Below are 27,749 nucleotides of genomic sequence, written 5' to 3'. Positions count from 1 at the left end.
ACCTCGGTGTAACTTTAACCAAGCAAGTAAAAGATCTGTAAAATAAGAACTTCAAGACACTGAAGAAAGAAATTGAAGAAGACCTCAGAAGATGGAAAGATCTCCCATGCTCATGGATTGGCAGGATTAATATAGTAAAAATGGCCTTTCTACCAAAAGCGATCTACAGATTCAATGCAATCCCCATCAAAATACCAATCCACTTCTTCACAGAGTTAGACAGAACAATTTGCAAATTCATCTGGAATAACAAAAAACCCAGGATAGCTAAAACTGTCCTCAACAATAAAAAGACTTCAGGGGGAATCACTATCCCTGAACTCAAGCAGTATTACAGAGCAATAGTGATAAAAACTGCATGGTATTGGTACAGAGACAGACAGATAGACCAATGGAATAGAATTGAAGACCCAGAAATGAACCCACACACCTATGGTCACTTGATTTTTGACAAAGGAGCCAAAACCATCCAATGGAAAAAAGATAGCATTTTCAGCAAATGGTGCTGGTTCAACTGGAGGTCAACATGTAGAAGAATGCAGATCGATCCAAGCTTATCACCATGTACAAAGCTTAAGTCCAAGTGGATCAAGGACCTCCACATCAAACCAGACACACTCAAACTGATAGAAGAAAAACTAGGGTAGCATCTGGAACACATGGGCACTGGAAAAAATTTCCTGAACAAAAAAACCAATGGCTTACGCTCTAAGATCAAGAATCAACAAATGGGATCTCATAAAACTGCAAAGCTTCTGTAAGGCAAAGGACACTGTGGTTAGGACAAAACGGCAACCAACAGATTGGGAAAAGATCTTTACCAATCCTACAACAGATAGAGGCCTTATATCCAAAATATACAAAGAACTCAAGAAGTTAGACTGCAGGGAGACAAATAACCCTATTAAAAAATGGGGTTCAGAGCTAAACAAACAATTTACCTCTGAGGAATGCCGAATGGCTGAAAACACCTAAAGAAATGTTCAACATCTTTAGTCATAAGGGAAATGCAAATCAAAATAACCCTGAGATTTCACCTCACACCAGTGAGAATGGCTAAGATCAAAAGCTCAGGTGACAGCAGATGCTGGCGAGGATGCGGAGAAAGAGGAACACTCCTCCATTTTTGGTGGGATTGCAGACTGGTACAACCATTCTGGAAATCAGTCTGGAGGTTCCTCAGAAAATTGGACATTGAACTGCCTGAGGATCCAGCTATACCTCTCTTGGGCATATACCCAAAAGATGCCCCAACATATAAAAAAGACACGTGCTCCACTATGTTCATAGCAGCCTTATTTATAATAGCCAGAAGTTGGAAAGAACCCAGATGCCCTTCAACAGAGGAATGAATCCAGAAAATGTGGTACATCTACACAATGGAATATTACTCCGATATCAAAAACAACGACTTTATGAAATTCGTCGGCAAACGGTTGGAAGTGGAAAATATCATCCTGATTGAGCTAACCCAATCACAGAAAGACATACATGGTATGCACTCATTGATAAGTGGCTATTAGCCCAAATGCTTGAATTACCCTAGATGCCTAGAACAAATGAAACTCAAGACGGATGATCAAAATGTGAATGCTTCACTCCTTTTTTAAAAGGGGAACAAGAATACCCTTGGCAGGGAAGAGAGAGGCAAAGATTAAAACAGAGACTGAAGGAACACCCATTCAGCGCCTGCCCCACATGTGGCCCATACATATACAGCCACCCAATTAGACAAGATGGATGAAGCAAAGAAGTGCAGACCGACAGGAGCCGGATGTAGATCGCTCCTGAGAGACACAGCCAGAATACAGCAAATATAGAGGTGAATGCCAGCAGCAAACCACTGAACTGAGAATAGGACCCCCGTTGAAGGAATCAGAGAAAGAACTGGAAGAGCTTGAAGGGGCTCGAGATCCCATATGTACAACAATGCCAAGCAACCAGAGCTTCCAGGGACTAAGCCACTACCTAAAGACTATACATGGACTGACCCTGGACTCTGACCTCATAGGTAGCAATGAATATCCTAGTAAGAGCACCAGTGGAAGGGGAAGCCCTGGGACCTGCTAAGACTGAACCTCCAGTGAACTAGACTGTTGGGGGGAGGGCGGCAATGGGTGGAGGGTCGGGAGGGGAACACCCATAAGGAAGGGGAGGGGGGAGGGGGATGTTTTCCCGGAAACCGGGAAAGGGAATAACACTCGAAATGTATATAAGAAATACTCAAGTTAATAAAAAAAAAAAACATGGAGAAAAAAATTTACATAATATTGCATTAATCAATGACTGCATTTTTATTCTTTATTTTCGTTTTTGATATTATATGCATTATTATAGAAAAATTTTCATCTTCTTATCTGTAACCATCATCATAGGGATTTCCTGAGCATCTTTCCATCATAATGATATTCTAATTTGATTATTGTTTTCTATTTTATCTCCTAACGTCTTTATAGTTTTAATCATTATAATTATTTTCATTAAAATTTCCTCCTTCATTGTAATTGTCATATGTTAATAAAGACATCATAATAAAATACTTAAATTTTAGAATGTCCTACATCTTTTACACATGGAAATATTTTTTAAAAATTTTGCAATATCAAATTAAACTAACTTTTCAAAGATTGAAGTCATAATGTAACCATAATTTTTCAAAGAGGATAACAATTTTCACTTTTTATGCAATTCACTGTCCTTAAAATCATTACAATGTCCAATAGTTTGATGGTAATATTTTGGTTGTCAGCAAGAAATGTTCTTATTTACAAATGCATGGAGGTGTAGCATTAATACCTCATTAAATGGACATTGTTTTAAATCTCATCTTATAAGTCTGGTTCCTAGGCCAAGAATTACATAAAAATATTATCTCAATTTAAAAGTAACTTTAGAGGTCTGTTTCCTTGGTCAGCTCATGCCATGAGTTGTTTCCCAGATTGGCTCCAACCCTGATTTATGAGTCTAAGGTAATTTTGTGTTATGGACGTTACAGATGTTTAACAATATGCCATAACTTATATGCCAATAACCTGGAACCAAGAGAGGCAGAACACAGTAAACATAGACATTCAAGACTAGTTAGAAGTAAAGATGTAGTGGCTACATACATTAATACATGTAAAATAGCCACGTTTCCTTACTTCTCTTAGTTTTAACTCTGAGGAAGAAACAACTTGCTACCTGTAGAATCCAACCTGGATGCTTCATCCCTCTCTACTTTCTAGCTAGTGATGCATGGTGCTTGTCAGCTACTAGATTGGAAATGTGAGTCTTTCTCACCTTTAATCTGTACACGTTGCAATACATCTGGTCTGGCAAGATAGTTCCACTAGTGCAATACTGGAATGAATGACATCAGTCTAACTACCCATTTTTAAAATTATATTTACATTCTGCTCCACAAAAAAAAAAGATACCCATACATATCACCATTGCAGACTCAGAATCTGTGGTTAGACAGGTCATAGCCATTAGGAAATAAACTATTTATTAATCTGCTAAATGTGCATAGTAGTAAACTAACTTCAAATAACTTATTGTTATATGCATAGATTAATAGAGGTCCCAACTATTATCAGAGAAACTTATAATTGGTATAAATCATGATTAATGCAGACTGTATAATGCACAGAGTAGGATCATCTTCATTTGAAATATGTAACAAGTGGACATGATGCCTCTTCAGGCATCCTTCAGTGTGTATTTAATATAGGAGTAAGATGAGGTCGATGGGAAGAAATAAGAAAATATCTTCAGTGTGATCTAGTGTTCTTCACAATAATCCATGGAGATTTGTGTGTTTTGTTTTGTCGCTTGCTTAATTTTTCTAATCCTGGTAATGAAGTCTGCCCTGGAGTGTAAATTTGATATGACCAGTGATTCTGTGGGGAGAAAACTGGATTTACCTTAAAAGGAAAATGGCTTCTAAGTTATGGATAGAACTCTACTATGTTCAGCTACAATCTTGTGACCTATAACATTAACCTGCCTCCAGGATGTGTTGTTGCTAATGTGGGACAGATATTTCCAGAACAACCAAACACTTGAACCAAGAGAAATTTTCAGGGCTTACACAAACATATGTAAAGGTTCAGTTCATTCAGGTCCAAGCACGAAGAGAGAGAGATTATACCTTGAACAAAATATAGGACACACACACACACATACACACATACACATACACACACACACACACATACACACACACACACACACACACACACACAAATGAATGGCAAGAGCATTTTCAATTGTTGAAGCATTCTCTTAGGGACATAACCCATCAACAATGCCACATTTTTTAATTCTTCTCAATCAGTTCCATAAGATGAAGACCATCATCCAAATGTATGAGACTATACATGTAATTCACATTAATAAAGGCAAAACAACGAACTGACAATTAGCTAATCAATTTTTTCAAGAATAGAGACATATGTGTCTTCAATCACCAAAAAAATAGTAACAATAGCAAGACTTTTTCAGCAGTTCTTAAATCACAGAGTTGACCTATTATACCTGGGAGTCACTGATTTTGTAGTCAGCTATTAATTTTATGCAATATTTCTGGTATAGAACAGTGAATAGAGGCTTAAATACCCCTTGTATATTTATAAAAAAAGACAGATATTACTGTAAATGTTATGTAAATTTATGGCTGTGAAAACGTTTTTCAAGAGAGATTTTTAATGATGTAGAATCTATATTAGAAGAGAACAATTAATCAGAATTTAATAGAAATAATTACTAGGTAAATGGATTTAAACTTAATCAATTTTTATAATCAATATGAAAGGCAAGACAGTTGCAGACAAAACCATCAGTGAATACAAAAGCTGGAGTAATAGGGAATGGTAAAGTTTTTTAGGTTGAAAGATGCCTAGGATCCTAGGATATTCCGAGAAAGGGGGGAAAATGGCTTAATAATGTGGATAATTCACAAGTTTAATGATAAAAGAGCTTTATTAATAATTTCTGCTTTTATCTTTTGACCAATGTGGCGGGGGGCACATGAGTCTTGTACCCATGATGAAAACTAATCAGTCTAGAGTTCATCAGCTCACGCTGTTACTCATAACGAAAGTATAGATAATCGAAGGGTTGCTTGGAGAGTCAGCTGTGAGATGTGTGTAGTTAGACTATGAGCCAGTGATAAGGTTTTGTTAATAACCAAGAATCTTAGCATGATGCAATGACTGTGATAGAAATAATAAGGATTTGCCTCAGAGATAGAAACATGTCCCAGTGGTAGAATATTACTACATGTGAGATTATCCTCATGCACCTTCAAACACACACACACACACACACACACACATACAAACACGCACACACACACACACACACACACACACACACACTACTGTGGGGATTTCAGTACTGCTACTCAAAGGAAGAGCAAGAACTAAAGGAAATATTTGTATTTTTCTCCAAGAACAAAGTTAATTTACAATGAGAGTGAGTTCATGAAATTGTTATAACAGGAAAAGTTTATGAACCCCAAACAGATCACCACAGTTTCTATTCTGAAACAATTGCATCAGGGTCTCTTTATTCAACCTTGAGTTTGGATCACACCACCATCTCACTCAGGAGAACTGGAGGGACCACTGAGCCCAGTTTCAGGCAAACATCTGTAGAGGCAAGAAGGTCATACCTAACCTGGTACACACCTCACTGGGAGACCATTATGACCTTTAACATAATTGGCTGGTGTTGGGAGCCAAACCATAAGCTTAACTTTTGTTTTCCTCCTGATTATGGTTGTTAGAAAGTGAAATGGCAGGGACCTAGGACTACATATTTGTTGGAGAATAACCTGGAAACTGGTACTGGACAAAGATCTTGTTGGGGGATAACCCGGACAGCCCTATCAGTTAACTTGCGTTCAATCATAGGCCAGGTTTTTTTAAGATGAAGTCTGAAACCAAAAGATTTACCTCTCAATGATAGAAAGTATTATTAATTTTAGCAGAATGAAAAATGTCATATTGATTATACACACAGGATAAAATTTGGACTAAGAACTTGGGGTAGTGATTTGAGGTGCAGAAATGCCTCTGGAATTGTACAGTAAGAAGAGCATACAAGTGCATAAATGGATACACAGATTGAAGTAAGGATGTGTGCGCCAAGATTCTGAGAACTTTAATGGTTTAGGATGAAAAAATATTCCAGAGCAGAAGTTGATGTAGCAATAAGAAAGTTACTGATCATCATAAAAAGGATGATTTTAAGGTAACAATAAGACAATAAAATGTAGCAAAATCAAAAGTAACATGCTTTCATGTTCTGCTTCCTGACTGTCAGGCCTTCAGATAAGGTTCAGAGTTCATCTAGATTTTTCATTTATATGACTTGACATTTTTTGTTAGGAGCTAAAAACCTTATAGCTTTTCCCTAATTCAACTACCAGGGCCACCAGCTTCTGTCCATTGGTTGGGTATAAATATCTGCATCTGACTCTTTCAGGAGATCTCTCAGTCACTGAGCCACCAGCCAGGGCCATACACCAGCTGAGATGAGGCCCCCAACACATATACAGCAAAGGACTGCTGGGTCTGGATTCAGACAGAGAAGATCCACCTAACGCTCAAGAGACTTGAGGCTCCAGAGAGTGGGGAGGTTGACTGGGGTGGGGGTGTGGAGATGGGGACATCCTCTTAGAGATGGGGGGAGGAGGTGTGAGATTGGGAACAAACAGCAGATGGACTTGGTGGGAGAAAAGTCTAGACTGTAAAGAATGATTAAAATAATAATAATAATAATAATAATAATAATAATAATAATAATAATATCAGTCACAAACAAATCAGAAAAAAATAGATAAAAAGTTAGCTTAGACTAAAACATTTTTCTTAGTTTATAGAGTACAATATTGTTTTATGGAAATGTGATTGGATCTTCTAAGGGTCTGCAATGAACCTGTGGTCCAACTATGATAGGATCAGAGCATGTATATTTATTTACTCTTCAAAAATTCCTATACAATCTTAATTATACATGGTCATTTCTTATATTTGGTTAAAATCTTTCTGTTTAGAGAAGACAGAAAGTTTGAATGAGGTATACATGCAAATAAACAGCATGGTATAATGCCATTACAGTATTTTTCAAAAATGTTCCAGCATAGCTGCATTGTATTTTCTGTTAGTGTTATGGATTCTCACATACATTTATTTTTACCTTTTAGTTTTTCCATGTTTTTTTCTTTTCCCTCACTAATATATTTATTTATTCATTTTACATCCAGGACGCTGTACTCCTTGCATCCAGGTCCAACCTCACACAGTCCCTTCGCCTATCCTCCTCCTTTCTCCACTGAGAGGGTGGAGCTCCCCATGGGGATCTACCCATCCATTCACATCAAGTCTCTGAGGGAATATAAGCATCTTCTCCAACTGAGGCCAATAAAGGAACCCAGTTAGTTAAACAGCATCCACTGTCAGATTTAGGGACAGCCCCTGTTCTATATGCTGGGGTACCTGTAGGATGACCAAGTTGTCCATCTGCTACGTATGTGTGGGGGACTAGGTCCAGCATGCTTATGCTCTTTGCTTGGTGATTGAGTCTCTGAGAGTCCCCAAGTGACCATGTTATTTGACTTTGTTGATCATCCTGTGTTGTTTCTATCACCTCCAGGCCCTTCAATTCTTTGCTCAATGCTTTCACAAGACTCCTGAGTTCTGGCCAATGTTTGTCCGTAGGTATCTTCCTCTGTTCTAGTCAGCTGCTGGGTGGAGACTCTCAGACGATAGTTATTAGAGCAGGTTCTGTCTGCAAGCCTAACAATATCTATCATTAATAGAATCAGAGATTCGTGCTTGCTCATGGGATGGGTCAATTATTAACTGGCCATTCCCTAAGTCTCTACTCTTTTATGCTCTACAGAGCATAAAAGGACAAATTTAAGATAAAAAATATTACAGGTGGGTTGATATCCCTCCTCTGGAGGTCCTGCATGTTTACAAGAAAAGGCCCATTCAGCTTCTATATCCGCAATACTAGGAGTCTCAGCTAAAATGATCCTCATAGATGAGGACCCTCTTCAATCCTAGGTTTCTGGTATTTCCTAGAGAATCCCCCATCCCCACCACCTGCTAACTTCCATTCATTCTTCTGGCCTTTTTTGCTGTCTCTTGCCACACCCGATACTGAACTCTCCCCCTTTTCCTTCCCTATCTTCTCTCTCCCACTCAATTACCTCCCTTCATCTGCCATTTATTACTTATCATGAATTTTTCATGCAAATGGATGGAACTAAAGAAACCCTGAGTGAGGTATGGTTATGTACTTACTTATAAGTGGATATTAGCCTTGAGGAACAGGATACCCATGTTATAATCCGCATACGCAAAGAAGCTAAACTAGAAGGAAGCTCAAGTGAGGATGCTTGAATTTCATATAGAAGTGGGGATAAAATAGTCTGTATCTGTATTTCAATCTATGTTTGTGTTTATATGTGGATTTGCAGATGTTCACAGTCTATATAGGTCTTCATGAGGATGTGAGTCAGCAAAGCAAAAAAAAAATCACTAATCTTTAAGGAAATCATTTCTTAAAACAAACTGTGTCATGTGTCGATTCCCTTCATTCCTCTGAGGCACCTCACTTTGTATGCATTATTTGTCTGGTAAGTGTGCTTTAAAAGGATCCTAGTATAGCTTTGATGTCACTGATAAAAACACCGGCTTTGGTGGGGAAACACTTTGTTCCTCCTAAACTGAAAAATCTGAAGGTGGAAGCCTTAGATGAACTTAGAAACTGCCTTGTGTTTCAGAAGGCTTTCACCAGTCATGCTTGCTGCTTTGAAATATTTATGTCCCTCATTGTTCTATCAAGTATAAGACATCCTTGTTAACATTTAGACATAATTTAGGACACACTTTTATAAGCAAACTGTTAAATATTTATACCCGGTACTCATTACTTACAAAGCATTTCAAGTCTGCACCCTTGTTTCAATTATTAATGAAGAGTGTGGACAGGCCTCTCCTTTATTGCTCTGTTCTTCTGAAGATTAACTTTCTCAGGTTCTTTCATGTTAACATCCTGAGTTGTTTATCGCTTGGTTTGGAGACATTTTTCTACTTCTTTGATATTAAATATGTTTTGTGTAAAATTTCTGCAGTGGTATATTTACAGAGTTGTTGAGAATGAAAACATAAAATTAAATTTTTCACATGAATTTATGCAAACACCTGTACACAGGTGTGGGCGAATAAATCTAACACAAATAATAATTATTTGATGAGAAATTATTATTAACTGTCAAGAAAACTTCTATATGTATTTAGTTATTAAGTAGTTATATATAGCTAATTGCCTATATATATGTTGTTTGCAACATATGTGTATACATGTATACATGCATATATGTATATGTGTATATGTGTATATATTCGTGTGTATGTGTATATTTATATACATACATATTATACATGTGTATATGTGTATATATGTATACATGAATATATGTTCGTTTGTATATGTTTCTACATGTAAAGATTTCTATGTATACATGTATATTTGTGTGTATATATGTGTAAACCTGTGTACCTGTATACATGTATGTATATGTTACGTGTGTATGTACACAGACACATATATGTGGTTGATTAATCCTTTAAGAAATATATGACAAAGAACAATTCATGGTGTAAATATAATTGGTTAAATATTATTTAATAATATTAATGTATGAGATTGAAATATATATTGACATATATACATATATATACACATATATTTCTCCATGACAAATTTCAATGTCACCTGAGTATGTCTTTAAATATGCAATTTTATTAAACTAAATATTTTCATTTCAATTAAAGTGAATAAATAATAGATTTAAATCTAACTATATATGTCTCATTATCTTTTTTGTTCTATTTATGCTGAATATATCACAGTTTTGCATTAATTCCCTTAAATGAGCTTATGTCTCATTTTATATTATATTAAGCTATATTTTATATGGAAATGTAAAGTCCAGTTTTAAACCAGCATTGAAATATTTGGAAAACTGATAGGCATGAAATATTGCTTGGTAAATCTGAGAGAAAAATATCATCATTAAAAAAATCATACTGATTTCTTCTAATTGTAAGAGTAATTTAATATATGATATATGTTGGTATTCATACATCTGAGGTGGTCAAATGGGAAATAAGTTCAGGCAGAACAGTCACCCATTAGGAAATGTCAGATAAGAGTGCACATATACTGAAACAAACCTCCTGTTTGAATTGAGCAAAAGAAATATGTCCTGGTACTATAAAGTTTTATAAAAGACTTTATTTGAAGTGTTGTACTTCTTAATTGATTTATAATGCTTTTATTATTAAAGTTATTTTATTTAATTTTTTATCAAAAATGTTATTAAATGAAAGTCATTTTTGTAGTCACACATCTATTTATTTCACCATAGGTTTCTTTCTCTATGCATGCTTTTGTTTCCTTTTTTCCACATGGTTAAAACAAGTGAAGAATATTAGCAGTAAATTTTAAAGCTTATGTATTTGAATGTATTTTAAACCTTTACACTAATTTTGTTTCTGGAAAGATGATTTGGGTCTGATTAGCTCAGTGAATATAATACAAGTTAAATAGAGGTGAATTAAGGTAAGATGGTTGGGTTTCTATCCCTGTGTATTTCATGTTTGTTAAATATAAACATATCGTTCATAAATTTTTTATCTTAAATGGCTGTGTTGTTTCATCCAATACAATAATATATAGTAATTATATTACAATAGAATAATACAGTACTTACAACATTATTAGGAGGCAGCTTGACGTCTATATAATATTTACCAGCTATGCATCTGACAGAGGATTTTTTGCATACTCTCATCATTATTATGATTCATGACAAAGGGAAAATTACTCTTATGAAGTAGCAACAAAATAATTTTGGTTGGGGATCATCACAACATGAAGAACTCTGTTGAAAGGTCATAGTATTTGATAGGTTGAGAACCGCTGTTCTATAGAAATCATTATTGGTGGTCGTACCAGAATTAAAAATCAGTCTACCACATAATCCAGCTGTATTTTCCTTTTGTATATATACAAAATACTCTTTATTTCTAAACTCTAGGCAGAGAAGTTCATCCATATTCATTGCTGCTCTGCTATCTGTAGTCAGAAAAAGTGTCTAGATTCATTCTCTCTGCCTCTGTCTCTGTCTCTGTTTCTCTCTCTCTCTCTCTCTCTCTCTCTCTCTCTCTCTCTCTGTGTGTGTGTGTGTGTGTGTGTGTATGTGTGTGTGTCTCCATTCAATTACATCAACTATATAATATAAATATATTAATATATTACATAAAATATAATACACATATAAATAAATCTCATGAGGACAAATACTTGTACACATGGAATTTATTATGGTGGCTTACAGGCTGTGGTCTAGCAAATCCAACAGTAGCTATGTTTCAAAAGATGGTCAGTGATTGAATCATTGTTTACTCCATGAAGTTGGTGTCTCAACTGGTCTTAAGTATATTCCAGAATCTAGAAAGTGTAGCTGTACTGCCAGTGAAGGAATAGATTTCTAGTGAGAGCATGAGAGGAGATGCAAAAATAGATTAAGCTTCTTTCTTCTATGTTCTTCTTATAGGCTTCCTTCTGAAGATGTGGTCCAGATTAAGGGTGAGTCTTCCCACCATAAATATCTGGATTAACAATAGGTTTTCCACTTCCAATGATTTAATTAATAGAAAATTTTTCACTAGTATAGGCAGACATTTATTTTTTTTAAATCCAACTGCAGTCAAGCTGACATCCATAAAAATCATAATGCTGAATAACTGAATAAAGAATTAAAAGTACGGTGCTTTATACAAAGAATTTTATTCAGCTGTGTAGAGAAACAAAATCATGGAGTTTGATACAGGTAAATGGGTAGAGTCAAAAAAAATCATTTTGACTGCAGTAACTTAGATTGAGTAGAAGAAACACCTATTATCTTTTAATTTTTTTGTTAGCTTTGCATATTCAGATATGGTCAGTTTATGAAGAATACACAGAGATCATGAAATTTTTTATATTCATTATTTTTGCTTTAACTGACCTCTAGTAATCTAATGATAACCACATCCTGCTTATTTGTTTTTATTCTTTGTTGACACTTTTAAGTTCAGAAAAAAAAAATTGACATATGTTGTTCAAGGTTAGTCATTTCCCAGGAAGTTCTGACTTAACATCACAACCATCCTTAAGCAATTCTCTTTGAGAAAAGAATAATAATGTGATGCATTGGATAAGGAGGCTGAAGAAAATGATATTCAGAGAAATTTGAGTTTATGAGAGGGTAATATTGATGTTTGATGCTGATCTACGTCTGTATATGCTTAATCTCCTCTGTTGTCTTAAAATGTCTCTAAGTTTCTCTCTGATCATCATTTTTTGTTTTCACAGAGAAGCTCCTAATTTTATTTTACTTTATTTTGCTCCCCATTAAGTATGACAGTGGGCCAGAAGGAAAAAGAGATATCATTTTGCTCACAGTAAATAATGTTTAGTAATATGCCCCATTCTTTCTTTAAGACTATTTCATTTATGTAGTTTAGTTAATAATTTTTATTTATTTACATCCCAAATTCTGCCCTCATTCCTTTGACGACTTCCAGAGTTCTTTATTCCCTACCCCCTTCCCATGGCCCCTGAGAGGGTGCTCCTCTTGACCCCCGGGGATCCCTTTTCCCTGGGGCACCAAATATCTACAGCATTAAATGTATCCTGTTCCATTGAAGCAAGACAGGGCAATCCTCTGCTGTATATGTGCCCTGGGCCTCAGACAAGGACTTGTATTCTCTTTGGTTGGTGATATAGACTCAGGGAGCTTCAATGTGTCCTCGTTAGTTAGTTGACACAGTTGGTTTTCATATGGGGTTGACATCTCCTTCAGCTCCTTCAGTTCTCTCCATGATCTCAGTACCGTGCTTGGGTTTATCTATATCTGTCTCAGTCAGCTTCTGGGAGAGACTCTAAGAGGGTATCCATGTTCAGTTTCCATCACCAACCACAACATAGCATCAGTAATAGAGATAGGGTTTGGTGCCTGCCCATAGGATGTATCCTATGTTGGGCTGGTCACTAGATGGCCTTCCTACATTCTCTTCTTCATTTTTGTCCTTGCTATTCTTTTAGACAGAAAAAATTCTGCGTCAAAATTTTTGAAAGTGGGTTGATGACCTCATTCCTTCATTGGCGGTGCTATCTATCAATTGGATATGGTCTCTTCGGGTACTATCTCCCCACTGTTGGGCATTTTGGCTAAGGTCACTCACTCCCATTGAGTCCTGAGAGCCTCTCACATCCCATGTCCCTGGAACTTTATAGAGGTTCACCCAAACCCCCACCCCAGTCAGCTGCATATTTCCATTAATTCTCCTGGTCCCGCAGGTTTTTTTTCCTTTCTCTTCCCCCTTTTCCACTCTCCTCCCCTCTCTCTGCTTCCCATGACTAATTTGTCTTCCCTTCTAAGGGGATTCAAGCAGCCTCAATTGGGCCTTTGTTCTTGTTAAACTTTTTATGGTCTTTGGGTTGTATTATGTGTATTCTGCACATTTTGGATAATAACCACATATCAGTGAATACATACCACTGTGTATGTATTCTGTATAATATCACATATCAGTGAGTACAGCACCACAAGTGCATAACCTTTTAGAGCTGGGTTAGCTCATCAGAATGATATTTTGTAGTTCCATCAATTTGCCTGCAAAATTCATGATGTCCTCATTTTTAATAGCTGAATAGTATTCCTTTGTGTAAATGAGCCATTCCTCCACTGCTGGTGGGATTGCTAAGTGGTACAATGACTCTCAAAATCAACTTGTTAATTTCTCAGAAAATTGGAAATCGTTCTACCTGAGGACCCATCCATACTGCTCCTAGGAATATACCCAAATAATGCTTCACCATATCACAAGGACATGTCTTCTACTATGTTCCTAGCAGCCTTATACATAAAAGCCAAAAACTAGGAGCAACCCAGGGAGAAGTCCTTGGTCCTGCCAAGGCTTGACCTCCCTAGTGTAAGAGAATGTCAGGGCGCAGAGAGGAGGGAAGGGGTCAGTGGATAGGTGGAGGAACACCCTCATAGAAGAAGGGGGTGGGGATGGGATGGGGGTTTATGGACAGGAAGCCACAAAAGAGGATAACATTTGAAATGTAGATAAAAAGTATCCAATATTTTTTTTTAATATTCCACTCGCTTAAGTTCTGGAAAGCTGTTTCTTTTTCAGGCTTCCCTTGTAAAGAAGAGATTCCTCTCAACAAAATTTATAATGTGTAATATTTTAATTACATTTTGAAAGCATCCATGTATTTTCCTCTGGTCTATGCTGTGAGTGGCTACTAGAGTTGAATGTGTAAAGATATGAATGCATAGAATCACTTCTAAAGTGGCCTCTCAGTTGCTTTCAACTTTCAAAGATGTATACTGTGAACCTTTGGCACATTTTTCAATTGAAGTTCTGATTTTCTTTTTTGATCTTGGTTCAAGGCAGAGTTTCCAGTCTTAAACTTCTGCCTAAGTGTGCTCCAATTCTGTTTGTCTCTTTTTGTCTCTTCAGTTCAGAGGCTACAGGTTTGTTTGTATGAGTTAAGTTCTATGACAGAATAAGAGATGAGTTTAAATGTATTTACTTTTATTTCACCTGTTTATGCACAGCATTGAAAACTTGCAAGTTCTATGTGTCCCATTCTGAAAGCTAAAAGCTTCCTGCAAGTTTTAGCCTTATTTTAGAGAAAGAAAATATGAAAAAGACATAATCATAGAATTTTAATTAATCATTACCCCCAAAGAGTGGTATATGTATATAGTCAGACATTTCTGACATGGCTTGACCAACACGATGCTTCCTTCTTATGTAATGCCCAATAATTAAAACAGCAACAACAACATACAAAACTCTGTAGTATGTTACAACATGTATGCATTACTTAATTAAAAGATTTGTGCAGCATGTGCGCATATTAGAAGTCATCGCATTTAAATTTTTCTAACATGTAGAATGCTTGCTGCTGATCACATAATTATAGAACAGGATGTTAGCAAGCCTAGCAAGTTTCCTTCACAGATCACTACCCCTATCCAGTGGTTTCATTGCTGCACTATAAATATTAGAGGAGGTTACTGTCCATCACAGGCACTGTTATATCTGGAATGCTCTGGGCTCAGAAGTGGGAATCCAAATCAACATCTGGAAGGACGAGTGCAGAGTATACATTTTTTTTAAATAAAAATACCTGTGGGCACTGTGAGGAAAATATAGGTAGGCCATAAAGGTGATAGAATCTTGAAGAGTACTGTAATGGGAAAATACTGCAAACATAGCAAAAACACATAATGTTTTAGCCAACACAAGTATACTGTTTAGCTCAGCTGGAATTTTCATTTACTGCCTTAGGCAGAACACCACTAAAATGAGCATGGGCGTGTTAAGATGCAGACATGAACAGAGTTGAGGAGAGGACAAAATGAAAGTCTGAAGGTGTGGAGAGAGGCATACAATCAAAGCCATTCTTCAGATTCCGCATAGCAGACAACATGGAGGTTTTGCAGCTCTTACGCATGCACTTTAATTGGGGCTTCTTAGAGCCTAGAATATTCTTTGCTATGATATAGAGATTTATCATTTTCACAATATTCATAATTTATAATGTCTTATCTCTGGGAGAATAAAATAGCATCATTTGAAACATGCTTCTGAGGTTTACAGTCAATAGTTTATTTGATCTGTCCTTTATCTGTTGTGTTTATAATGTTCCTTGCATTTTTGTAAGCTGTGGGAGTGTCCTTAATTTCCAGGGAAATAAACAAGATGGTGAAAACACTGCACTTTCTGGCAATTTTTCATTCTCTTGTCCTCATTACCCATGAGTATATTAGGTCTAATAGGCAGCAGTTTGCTTTGAAAATGGAATCATTTTTTTTTTCAGCTCCAACACTAAGATAACTCACTCATTTAACCTGAAAACAGAAGCTTGCAATTAGACATGAAATATTCACTGTGTTTGGGCCTAATCTCAAGTCTTCACCAGGCTTAGTAGAAGAAATGAAGGGAGAAAAAAATTGTAAGTAATAAGGGATTGTGGGAATGGACAAATCATTAATTAAATAACAAAAATGATGTCAAGTAAATGGCACCCTTCAGGACATTAGAAATTTGAGCCAAAACATGAACAAGTTTTTAAGTGGGGACTTTTCAGGTCCTAGGAAACAGTTTTAGGCACAGGTATACAGCTCATAGTCATGAATTTAATGAGTCGAGCAAGTAAGTAATGATATTTTTAAAATAGGATGTAAATCCACTATAATGCTGATTTTTCAATTCTGAATTCACTTTCTAAGACTGTCATGACTGTTATACATTATCACTGGGGAGCGTGTATGTAGCAAATGTGTAGACATATGTTTTGTATCCGTTCCTTGTATGTTGCAAGTTCCTTTCCCTCTTATCAATCCAAGTTCCACAGTTCCAACACCATTTGCCATTGTACTATCATGCATGTGCAGTTCAGGTCCTCAAAGCTTGCTTTTACTGGGCTCTAGTCTGTGTGTACAGTTCTGTGATTAATCTCTTTTTTTTTATGCAGGAATACTCAAAATCTCCAATCCTTTTATTTATAATATAATAGTGAATATAAAACATAAACATATCTTTAAAATTAAGCATATTTAGAGGTTAAAGCAATATTCTGTTCTTTAACTGCAATAGAATTGGCCTCTGTTGCTCAACTCCTCTTGTGAGGATCTAATCAATGATACATACCACAGAACAATTTAAGTATTAGGAATATTTTACTGGATGTGGTTGGTTGGGGGCCATACTATTGGAGATATTATTCATTTCATTTGCGAGGAAGAGAGGTGAAATCTTTTAAGTTCTGACTCCATTTTAGAGAACCTGACCTAATTTGAATTTAGGTAAACAAACAGGCCGTATCTAGCATTGTTTTCCAAGTTAACACCCAACAAAACCTTAGCCTCGCTCTAGTTTCTAGGCTAATTCTTAACAAAACCAATGTCTCCAGGTTACACCTACAACAAGACCAGCGTTTCCACGTTATTCCCCCACAAACCTGCACGCCCATGTTGCAAGTCCACCTCCTGCCTAATGATTACCAATGCAGAGTGGAACAGAAATTAAATTTATGATATTACTCCCAGCAGTAGCCACTTATGCTTTCCACAGTAGCCACAGTAGCTTTCCAACTAGATGCTTGCATACCCCTGCGCCGCCTGCTGCTTACTATAAAGCCTTGCCCTGATAGATATTCAGGGCTCCCCACAACCACCAAAACTGTCCTGCATGATGACTGTACCTTGGGTGGGCAGGGGTGGGGAGGTCGGGATAGCTCAGATGGAATAAAGATCCTGCTGTGAGTTGCATCATATCAGCTCCTGTCTGGTTTTTTGGGGTCATTCATGTTTCCCTGGCACTACATGTACAGTCTGTGTTTCATGTCTCCTCAAATCCAAATGTTTTTCAACAGGTGAATAAAATCTTATAATCACACAGTTTTTCTAGCGCTCAACCTTATAAATACTGTTGGTTATATTGCATAGTTGGTTGTTGGCCTCAAGAGAATTCCTTGGAGTGAATCTAACATAGTGGGTCCGTTTGAAGCATACATCTGTAATTACAGTCAAAACTGGTCCTTTGTCAGAAGACACATTTCAGTAGTCAAAGGAGCACTATTTAGATACTATTAAAGATTTCCTGCAAAATAAGCTATTAGGAAGAAAAAGATTTTACTAAAGGACATCAAATTATCAGAACTTCAAAATGGTGAAGTACGAAGGAGAACACCTGTCTGTACTATTTCATTCTGTGAAGTGAGGCTCAGTGTAGCAACATTCCTTATTAGAACAGAACGAGCAAATCAAGATGATCACACTGCAGTGACTATAGCTGTGTGTTGAAACTTCTATACCCAGCATGGCTCAGAACCACCAAGCATTTACTACCACTACCACAGGAACAGAATGTAGAGCCACACAGAAAAGTAGGAGAAATACTAATTGAAATGGAAGTGACGAGACTAAATTTAGAACACACAAACATACAATTCCACTGATTGATTTTTTTGTGAAATGCTTCACAGGTAAAGTTATAGCTAGTAACGTATCTGTATAAAACCTTCTGAAACTTAATAGTAATATCTACACAGAAGTTTCCTGCAACTTAGTTTTATTGATTCTTCTTTGTTTTCAGAGGTTGTTATTGAATTGAATGTGGTTTAGCTGAAAATGGGGTAAAAGTGATTTCACAAGATCTGTATATTGTTCCAAGCCCTAGTCTTAGAATAGACTGTCCCTAGATCTAATTTAGGAAGCATAAAATTGACTTCTGAAAGGATAGTTAATGATCTTGTGCCTCTGTGAATGTCCAATTTATAAGCTGTTCACTGAGAAAATGAGATATATGTTTTTTTCCAATATTTGTAACCTTGACCAATTTGTAAGCTTGACCAATCCTGTTTGCACCATTTCATATTAGTTTTTAGTATCAGTAGAATAAGGGATACAGAAATGTTGAAATTTATCCTCATTCATATTTATAGATTTAAATTCACTTAACATTAATAGTTTAGGAAATCCTGCTTGAAGTAAAAAGAGGCATTTGCTCTTGCAAAACATGAGAAAAACAGGTCATTATTCTAGGACAGAAACGATATTGATTTGTACAGAATACATTTAGTATTATTTACTAATGATATTACATATTTATTTTGAGCATTTATACCAAATACCTTCAGAAAAATTGGGAAAATGAGACATAATTTGAATTAATTCAACATTTTCACAAGGGATTCTGAAGTCTTTATAACAATGTAACCTATTTTAACTGAAATATCACAGCCAATTTTACAAACTTGATTCTATGTCTATATCACTATATTAGCATAGTTCATTATTACTAAAAGTTTCTGGGTGTTGTTGCCATTTGTATACATATGTGCACACACATAACACACACACACACACACACACACACATTTATATATATGGACACAAACGCTTCTCTGTCTGTGTCCAAGGTGATCACTCTTCCAGGACATGTGGTTGTGCTAAGCAGTATTTTGATTATGGCAAAAGAATCTGGTAATTAAGTAAATTCAATCAGAGGATATATTTGATAGATATAGATAAACATTTCACAAAACACATAGAGTTTCTTATACTGGAGATTTTTTATTGTAAGATGACTGCTGGGCTCACAGTAAGAAAGCTTGCCGTACACCCTTCTTTACCCAATCACTCCAGTTTCCTCTTCCTCTAGTACTTCTGAGCACTTTTCTGAGATGGTCATCCTGCTCACATTGTTCTTCCCCACTGCTTTCAAGATTGCATAACTTTCCAGGTCAAAGGAATGCCAGTGGGTTGCCTAGAGTCCCTTCTCCACTACAGTGACCATGCATTTACGGTTGACATGGGGTGATTGTCCAGCTATATGAAATATGTTATAACTAGTCTATAAGAAAAAACACCAGAATGACTTTTTACCTTCCTAGAAACTTCCAATTTTGAAACTTTCAGAAGATTTTTGAATTGGTTGCACAAAAATTAATATATAATGAATCACATGTAAGAAACCTAGAGTGGGGACTTACATACCACTAAAATCTTATTCTCAGTAGGTTTCAATGGTAGTTGTAATTAAGTCATGACCAGAGAAGCTATAAAAAATTCTAATTCACAGCTCTTGCATGTATTTAAATGTCAAATGCATTCATATTCAAGTCTTTGAGTTGAGCCTATATATTTTGTAGTTTAAAAAAGAACAAAATCACTTAACATCAACAACTTTGTACTCAGATTTAAATATGAATAATAACTGTTATTGTCACTTCTGGGATGAAATATTTAAACATTATTGTTAGCTAGCATTGCACTTGTACATAGAAAAAAAACAAGTGTTATATGTTTCTTTTATAATTATATCTAATGTTCCATGAGTCCACGTGGCATTATATGTTCCTTACAATTCCTTGTAGAATATTAATAAGCTACATCTCTCTTAATTTTCTATGTGTTAAAGTCAGGTAGTATTGTATTTTAATGATCTACTGAGTGCTGTGTTTGTCTTTTCTCAAATACAAATCATGGATAGGTCTGTCATTTAATTAAGACTCAGACCTTGGTTCCTATTTCTTCTCCAAATCAGTACTTGCAGTCATCATCCTGTGAGTATCCAGGAGCTCCTCCATCTCAACATTTAGAAAGTCTTTTTAGTCTTCCTCATTACCAAAGCCATTTTGCTCACCTTCATAGTGTCTAGTGCTACTATGGTCACTTTGTGAGGTAACTCCCCAAATGCTATTAATTACATACAATTATTTCTCATTTTACACTTACAGCTCTGCAGGTGCTTATGATTGAAGGACTATTCACAATGAACAGGTAAAATTTATATGAATATCACTTAATTCTAACGAATTGTCTCCTGCACTCCCCTGTTAGATATGCTACTCTTAGTTAATAGCTAATGATCAACTTTCTTATCATGCTTAACTGCAATCACTTTAGCAAAATATAATAATATTTCTCTTTCCCTGACTTGTGGAAATGATGCACCCTTGGATGGGGATAAATTGTCAATCTCTGTAAGCAAAAAATTGAGTTTTGCTGAATATAACCATCTATATTTAAATAGTTCAAACATCAAATACCCCTTTACTATGATATAAAAATATTCTAGCAGCCTACAATCCACTAATAATGAGTCTCATTACGATATATCTGCTGTATTTCATTTTTATTTATAATGGATTTTTCTCTATTACTGCCTCACTCTGTCACCAAACTTTTCCTCCTCCCCACCAAAACAACTTTTACTTTTTATAAATGCTTTTATATGTTTGTTTTTGTGTTGGCCTTGTTCTTTGATACATAGGGATATTTTTATTATTTTATTAGTTTTATAGTGGCTAACAACTGAACAATTCATAGATACAATGCTTTAGAGCGCTCACTAATTCTGAATGTTTATTTTACTATACCATGAAGTGACACACATGATTTCCTCTAATGTCAAATCATGATTTTAAATTCTTGTAATGTGAATCATATTAATATTTGTTCATATAGTCTTGAAAATGCAAATGATTTTGTTTATACTGTCTAATATTGGAACCAATCCGAAAGATTGCCTGCAGCCATGTTTTGTTATTTCATCTTCATCATCTTTTTTTTTTCTTTTCTGGACATGGCTTCTTCTTCCTCTATTCAGAGTGTAAGTGAAAACTGAATTCTATAGCTTCCTTTCTTCAATGCTTTCTTCAGTATGACCTGCTTAATGGATTATGATGTTATCATGTTTTATGTTTAGTTCTTAAATAATTTCAGTGGTGTGGTCTTCTTTTCATCAGGTTATAATTTTCTCCCTCCCTCTCTTTCTTTCTTTCTTTCTTTCTTTCTTTCTTTCTTTCTTTCTTTCTTTCTTTCTCTCTCTCTCTCTCTCTTTCTTTCTCTCTTTCTTTCTTTCTTTCTTTCTTTCTTTCCTTCTTTCCTTCTTTCCTTCTTTCTCCATGTTAGTTACTGGTTTCTTTGATGTTACAAAAATACCTAACAAAAGAAATTTGAGCAAAGAAACATTTTTTTTCCTTATCGTTTAAGATTGATAGAGCCAGTTGTCATCACGCACGAGGCAGAAAGATGTCTGAAGTGCTAGAGGCATAGTCATTGTGACTTCAGTCAGGAAGTAAAGAGAAATGAATGCTGATATTGAGCCCTCTCTTTTCATTTCCATGTTCTATTCAGTCTAGGACTCCAGCCATGGGAAGGAATGCCCCATATCCATGGTGGAGAGTCCATTCATCTGTTAACTTTTGAAACACCCTCAAGGCTCAGCCTGAGATGTGTTTTCTGAAGCCACTCAAGTTGAAAAGCAATGTTAGTTATCATCCCCTGCCAACAAAAAGTTCTGAAAGAGATACTTACACACATAATCAGTTTGTTCCATTATAATTTTCTTTAAATTATGGAAATCTTAATTGTATGCTCTTCTGCCACAGTAATTTTCATTTATATAGAAATAATTCATTAACGTGTACTTAAACTATGTGGAACTATGTCAAAGTCACTAATGAGAAATGGTCAATTGTCTTTCTGTATTTTTGAATACTGTTCCTTATCTTGACTTAGTTTCTACACACACACACACACACACACACACACACACACACACACACACATGTATACATACATATTAAGGATATATTAAAATTTCAGAAACTTACTATTCTATAAGCTAATTAGAAATTATTCTGGACAGTTTTACTAACACGCACATATAATACTTTTCCCTGAAATAAGATGACCAAATTGTGGATGCTTCAGTCCTCCTTAAATGGGGGAACAAAAATATTGATAGGAGTAAATACTGAGACAAATTGGAGCAGAGACTGAAGGAAAGGGCATCCAGAGCCTGCCCCACCTGTGGATCCAGCCCATATACATAACAGCCACCAATCCCAAAGTGCATGCTAACAGGATCCTGATATAGCTGTCTCCTGAGAGGCTCTGCCAGAGTCTGACAAATACAGAGGGAGACTTTCCCAGCCAACCATAGAACCCAGAACGAGGTTCCCATTGAAAGAGTTAGAGATAGGATTGAAAGAACTGAAGGGGTTTGAAACCCTATAAGAACAATAATGCCAACCAACCAGATCTCCCAGGAACTAAACCAATATCCAGAGTACTCATGTTCAGAGCCATGGCTCCAGCTGCATATGTAGCAGAGGACAGCGCGGTTGTGCACCAATGGGAGAAGGATCTCTCGGTCCTGCCAAGGCTCAACCCCCCAGTGTAAGCGAATGTCAAGGCAGGGAGGCAGGAAGGGAAGGGTGGATGGGTAGGGGAACACCCTCTTAGAAGAAGGGGTAGGGGATAGTATAGGGGATTTCTGGATAGGAAAATGGGAAAGGGACTAACATTTGAAATGTAAATAAAAACTATCCAATAAAAAAAATGAGAAAAGATGAAAACCAATCTCGGTTTCACTATTAGGATGTATCCTTGCCCTGAGGTTTTGGTCTAGGAAGTCCACAGGTCCCAAGTAGTACATGTCTTTAATCCTAGGACTCAGTGCACAGTGGCAGGCAACTATCAGTGAGCTTGAGGCCAGCCTGACCTACAGAAGACTTCTAGGGCAGCCAGAGTAATACAGAAATAAATACCGTGTCAAAGAAAAAAAGAAAGAGAAAGAAAGAAAGAAAGAAGAATCCAAATGCATAAAACAATTGACTCTCTCATATTGTCACTTTTGGCATTCCATTGAAATTACAGAGCATTTGCATATTTTAAGCAGGTTGTTTGGAGAGAAAAGTCTTATCAAGTTTTGAATTCTTCCTTGTATAAAACTTACGTTCTAGGTAAGACATGATCACTGGTACAAAAATTACATAACTGTTGTAGATAGAGGTAAATGGTAGCTTTCTGAACCAATTTGGTTTTGCTTTGTGGGAAAGAATTCAGGCCTTAAATTTAAACCAGTTCAAAAGATCATTTCTTTGGATGTCATATTTTCTTCAATATAATCTGCTACTATGGTTTATTTAATAGACCTGACTTCAGACTTCTTTTAAGTATTTATGTTAATTCCTGTTGAGTAATATTATTAACAATCTTGATCATAAAAGATTTGGTTTTGTTGGTTTTTGCTTTTGCTTGTTTGTTCTTTGTTTTCCTTGTTTTGTCCCAGATGATGGTTACTCCCAAGATTAATAGCTGTTCATTGTTTTGAACCTGAACAATTGACAAGTGGTCAGTAATAAATAAGATATCTAAATTAGCTCCTCCTAGGCTTAAGGAACTTTGTGACAAAAGGCAACAGAAAGAAGAGAGTTACAAGGAAAGGGGGGGCAGATTTGTGAATTGTTAATTCTTGGTCACTGAGGTAGTATTGGCACTCAATCTTTATTGGTCAAAGGAAATAATTTTCTTCCCTTGATTTTTTTTAGAGAGTAAAGTAGGAGGTTCTATTAAGATTGAAGAAATACACAGAATGGAACAAAAAAATAGGTGCTCTACAAAGGAGAGATGGGACTCAGGAAGCAGAAGATTAGTCTCCCCTTGACAACTGGGATTTTAAGAGCTTTGAGAGTATTCCTCCCCTAATTTTGAACAAATAAAAAATGACAGTGTTCTTGGTACACAAATTTTGAGTAAATATATCCTGATGTGGCATTGGATTTGTCCAACCAGTCACACGCAGAAGTGTCTACTGACACCTTTGAAAAGTATCCAGGCTTCTATCTTGCATCAAAGAGTGACAAAGAGGCCAACCATCATGGAAGTTCACCATCTTTATTATCTTTTTACAAACCCTCTCCCAATCTCTCTATAGTGGAATTTACCTAACGTGCCATCTCTCCTTTCCCTTACTTAGGGTACACCGTAGCTGCTTTTAGGGATTTAGAAGCAAAAAGAGATCTAACTGTTTCTAAGCTGGAAAAGGGGTGATTTAGAATGGTTGGCAGCTAAGAGGATTCAGAGAATGGTCTACAGTAAATAGCAGATGTAATGACCAAATGACCATTACTATCTTTAGAATTATAATTGCTGGTAAATTGCCTGTACGAAACTCTAACTTATAGTCATACAGACAATATTAATTAAACACAGTGTGTGTGTCACAAAAAATAAAAATATGAAAGGACAAATGAGACTTATTGGGAAGATGGGTTTTAGCAAGAAAGGGAGGGCATGGGAAATGGCCATGCAAGTGGCTATTATTAAAATACCTATGAAATTGATAAAGAATATATTTAATAATTAAGGAATAAAAAGCCAATTTTAACAACGTCTTACTTAATGTTCTATTGCTATAAAGAGATACTAGGACCACATCAACTCTTATAAGTGAAACTAATTAAAACTGCTTTATAGTTTCAAAGGCTTATTCTATGACCTTCATGGCATGAAGCATGGCAATACAGAGACAGACATGTTTCTAGAGAGTCAGCTGAGAGTTCTACATCTAAATTGGCAAGCAGCCAGAAGATAAGTAATCACTGGGCATAGCCTTTGAAACCACAAAGTCCACACCCAATGACACACTTTCTCCAAGAAGGTCAAGTTTCCTAATCCCTGTCAGCTTGCAGTACTTTCTACTGACTAGGCATCCTATGTTCATGGGGACATTCTTATTTAAACCATCAAAAGTCAATGGAAATCTAAGATGTCTCAAATACATCTATTAGTAAATATCTTTTAGGTATAAAGTTCTCATTTTGTCATGCTTAAGTCTGAAGTGGGACCTTCTGCTTTCTTTGGGAAGTCTGTTATGTCAAATAATGTTTCGATTTTTTTCCCCTGGGGCACACAGGTGAAAGGATGTTTTGCTAAAGCAGACATGTGAGAGAATATTTTCCTGAAGTAGACATAGGTGAAAGGATGTTTTGCTATAGCAGACACATGAATGGACACATGCTGTTTAGAAGGACTACAAATATGGGCCCACAGACCAAAGGAGCTCGAGCCTCTGTTTTGCTTGGCCTCTCTATGCTGACAGCATGCATGTATTAGTTCACTTTACATTGTATTGTTAAGCTTCACTTGCGGTGATCTCGTGGAGAGAAACTCACCACAGAATTTTTTATGAGGTTCCTGTGTCTTCTTGCTGCTTCTGTGAACTCAGGCCAGTTAGCAAGCCTTGCGGTTTCATCAAGATTGAATTGCCCTTCCTAATTCATGAATTGGTCTCCTGCTGCTGTTTCGTGAATTGGTGTTTCCTAGTTGACTAGACTGAGAAGATCAGAGATCGGACTCATCCCAAAGAACTATTTCAAACAGGTCTACTTCCCCAATATCCTAATATCCTTTCTTTTCAACTACCTTTGATGTGTGATGAGCTAGAGGGGAGGTGGAACCCTTATTAAAACAGGTTGAGAAAAATTGATGCCTACATAGGGTATTAACTTTTGTTAATAATTTTATTTACATTGTCATATTTCATTTCTACATCTATAGTTCCATAAAATAACTACAACATTCATAATTTTTTCCGTGTTTCCACACAGACCCTCTCCATGTTTTCTGATTATTAAAACACTCTGAACTTATGTCTGAAGCGTAAATCATTGATTCTTCCAAGGTAGATTTTATAGTCAAAGGATCATTTTTTAAAAAATGAATAATATTATATAGTCATGTAATATTCTTCAAAGAACTTCTGGTATAGAGTAAATAAAATCTTGTAAATACACATCCATACATGGTTAAGTCTGCCCATCTCACATAGCTCATTTTTTTTTTTTTTGCTCTCAGCTAAAATTTGGTCAATTAATTTATGTTCAAGTTTTCTATGTGCCTTTTTTTGATGTTTCTAGTTCTGAAATTTCTATTGTATGATGCTACTTAACTCCAAATTTTCAGCATAGAAAATCATTTATGACTACACTATCTAAACAACTCCCTAGACCATGTACTTAGAGACATGTTTCAAGGTGTCTTTCACAACATCTAAGTTTTGGACCATCTGGTCCATTCACATACTTATTGTATGCTTCCATAAGTATTTATTAAATTAGCTATTAGTTCCATGAATCATGAATTAGGTTTATTTCTCTTACCTCTATAAAAACACTACAATTCAGATAATTTCTTATCAAATTCCATACACACACATGCACACATTATAATGAAAAAATAATTAGTCATATGTCTCAAGGGTTAAATATATGTCTTCTTAGATATCTTTGAAGTATCAAAATTTGAAAATCTAATCAGAGCTGGTAGAATAATTTCTGTGACAATAACAGTCTGAACGTTCATTGTGGTAGAAAATTGAATCTTACTCCCTGACTCAGAATGCAGGCTCCACAGTCATTTTTCTCATTATCTTCTTCTATCAGGGAAGTAGGTATGTTTTCCTACCTCTTAGATTCTAGTTTTCACTGTATCATGTCCTTCTGAAGAGTTGTCATGTTAATAATTCTCTGGTTCATCATAAATACAATGAAAACTAATTAGCTCTAGCATGAATATTTTCCAATAGACTCAGTATATCAGAGTTACAGAACTAGTAATATTACCTCTTATAGATAAGCAAATGTAATGAGATGTGAAGTGATTTAATCTAGATAATCATGCAGTATAGTAACAGTAATGATTAAATGAACATAAATACTTCTGGATCACCTTAGCTATTTTTAAGCAGTACTTAATATTTGATTTTAGGTTTCCACAAATGACACTTTACTTTGGATCAAGAAATGCATCAGTCTAAGCACATACTGTCAGAATATAAATAAGTCAAGGGCTTTTCCTTTTAAAACTTTTAAAACTGAGTTAAAACATTAAAAGTCCAACATTTAATTACTCACTGTTATACTTCTTTATTTGCCAAAGCTATGGAAAATTCTACCAACTAGTGAGCATGTCAGGAAATAGTTTTACTTGTTTGAAAGAATTTTTCTTTTTCTATTCTTTCCTTTTGTCTCCATCTCTTTTTTTCTTTTATTTTTTTTTTGTTTGCCAGAAAGGTATTAGTGATAAAAGTTCAGATTTGAAGAACACAAACATAATCAAAGGATAAAAAGACAATTAAATAGCAATCCATAGATTAATGTCCCTTTTAGGTTGAGATGTATATGCCCTAACAAAATATAAGTAAATATCAGATATATTATTACTTATCACTGCCTAATATTTTTGCCTCTCAATTTCTTAGCTTCCTAAGAGCTACTACCACTGCATGGGATATAATCCTCTGAGAATATGTAAT

This window comes from Rattus norvegicus, chromosome 15 (genome assembly GCF_036323735.1).
Source record: "Rattus norvegicus strain BN/NHsdMcwi chromosome 15, GRCr8, whole genome shotgun sequence".
In the NCBI taxonomy this organism is placed as follows: Eukaryota; Metazoa; Chordata; class Mammalia; order Rodentia; family Muridae; genus Rattus; species Rattus norvegicus.
Note: the sequence above shows the minus strand (reverse complement) of the source record.